The following is a 2,560-nucleotide window of genomic DNA, read 5'->3' as shown; positions in this document are numbered from 1 at the left end:
TCTCTCTCTCTCTCTCTCTCTCTCTCTCTCTCTCTCTGTCTGTCCCTCTGTCTCTCTCTCTGAAGTGGTGTAAGTGAAAGGAGGAGCTTTATTCTCTTGTACAGTCTTTGGAACAGAAGGGTTTCTCTCATCTCTGATCCATCTGTGCAGATGTCCAGGTGTGTTTGTGATGGTTTAATAGTCTGCTGTTGTTCCAGTGTACGGCGTGACGCTGCTGGTGAATTTCTTGGGCTGTATGGCGTGGATGTTTGGAGGAGGAGGAGTGACTAACTTTGGCATGTCCATCATCTGAGTTATTCTCTTCACCCCCTGCTCTTACGTGTGCTGGTTCAGACCCATTTACAACGCCTTCAAGTGAGCATCGGTTTACCTGTTTATTATCCGATTATTTTTATATAGTGATTATGTTATGTATCATTATTTATTTATTCATTCTTTTTTATTATTATTATTTGACCATTTGAATTTTATGAAATGTAATATTAATATTTGTTAATAAAAATAACAACACTATTGATTAATAATATTAATAATAATAATCATCATCATTATCACATCATCATGATAATATGGTAAATGTGTAATGAACCGAGTATTATTATTATTATTAATATTATTATTATTATTATTATTATTGTTATTATTATTATTCCGACCCAATTATTTTTACAGATTATATATGTGTGTGTGTGTGTGTGTGTGTGTGTGTGTGTATACATTTTTGAAACATTATTATTATTATTATTTAATAATAATAATAATAATAATAATAATAATAATAATAATAAACATCATCATACCACTATGATAATAATATGGCAAATATATAATGAATCCAAAAATATAATAAACAATCAACATGTTTAATATACATTTACATATTATATTTAATTGTAATAATAATAATATAATAATGTAAATAAATTTTTATATATATTTTAATATTAAAATAAAAATTGTTATCATTGTTATCATTATTAATATTATTATTATTATTAATAATAATAATAATACTAATAATAATAATAATAATAATATATTTATCATTATTTATTATTAATACTATTTTGTACTTTATGAATACATTTGTATTTTATGAAATGTATTAGTATTTGTTAATTATCTTTATTATAATCATCATATAGTAAATGTATATTGAACTCATAATGTTATTATTATTATTAAGGGTTCATTACACATTTACTGTACAGTTTGTTTGTTTGTTTTCAGGACCGACAGCTCATTCTACTTCATGGCGTTCTTCTTTGTCTTCATGGCACAACTTTTCATTGCTATAATTCAGGTCATTGGAATACCAGGATGGGGGGTTTGGCTCATTGCCTGCGCAGTCGGCCTGTCTGCTGCAGCTCGTTTAGCTCACATGTCTGTTGAAGACGAGGTGCTGCTTTGTTGTCTGATGTGTCATTAAATGTGATGCTGGAGCATGTAGTGCTTGCTAATTAGATGTGAGAGTAAATAAATCATTTACCTTAGTATTTGCGCCTGAAAAGCAGAAGCCAATGAGAATGGGTGATAATCGACCTACCAGTGTTATTTGAGTATGATTGAGATAATATTATAGTTTAATATTTTGTAAATGCATTATTTTTTTATTTAGTTTGTATTTTTTATTCCAATTATTTTATTATTTTTTTATTGTAATAATTTTGTTTTATCTTTTTTTTTTTTTTTTGTCTATAACATTTTTATTCATTATTTTCGTTATTTCAGTTTTATTATCGTTATTTCAGTTGTAGTTATTTTAGTACATACAGTTAATGAGAAATACTGCCTTGGCAATTAATGAAATACATTTAAGCTTTGTTTATATTTTATTGAATTTCAGTTAAAGTTATTATATTATAAAGATATTCTCAGCTTCTCTTTTGAAAAATAAGTAACTGTATTAAATGTGCACTTGTAGTGTACTTCAAATCCTAAAAGTATATCTTTTTAAAAACTTCATGACTTTGTTTTTAACACTTAAATACACTTTAAAAGTGCACTTTGAAACGATTTAAATGTATTTTTAAAGTACATTTTAAATTATGTTTATGTTACATTTAAAGTTAATATCTTTTAAATCTGCTAAACTTTACCTTTATAATTGCACGTGTAATTAAAAACATGACATACAAGTTTCAATGGAAATGACATGAAAGTATATTTTAGTTGATCATAAATGCTTCTCAGTAAATTCAGCAGTAACTTTAACTATTTGTGACCCTGCAGCACAAAAGCAGTGTTAAGTCGCTGGGGTATATTTGTAGCAATAGCCAACAATACATTGTATGGGTCAAAATTATAGATTTTTCTTTTATGCCAAAAATCATTAGGATATTAAGTAAAGAAGCTATTTTGTAAATTCCCTACCGTAAATATATCCAAACTTAATTTTTGATTAGTAATATGCATTGCTAAGAACTTAATTTGAACAACTTTAAAGGTAATTTTCTCAATATTTAGATTTTTTTGCACCCTCAGATTCCAGATTTTCAAATAGTTGTATCTCGACCAAATATTGTCCTATTATCCTAACAAACCATACATCAATGGAAAG

At 27.0% G+C, this 2,560-nt stretch overlaps 1 pseudogene; it reads left to right on the top strand.

The window, feature by feature from the left end:
• Positions 1 to 2,560, top strand: part of LOC107692512 (secretory carrier-associated membrane protein 5-like) — a 10,748-nt pseudogene that overhangs the window by 5,142 nt on the left and 3,046 nt on the right.

The sequence above is a fragment of the Sinocyclocheilus anshuiensis genome, unplaced genomic scaffold, assembly GCF_001515605.1.
Source record: "Sinocyclocheilus anshuiensis isolate Anshui unplaced genomic scaffold, SAMN03320099.WGS_v1.1 scaffold1082, whole genome shotgun sequence".
Lineage (NCBI taxonomy): Eukaryota > Metazoa > Chordata > Actinopteri > Cypriniformes > Cyprinidae > Sinocyclocheilus > Sinocyclocheilus anshuiensis.
Note: the sequence above shows the minus strand (reverse complement) of the source record. Positions and strands in the feature narration are given on the sequence as shown.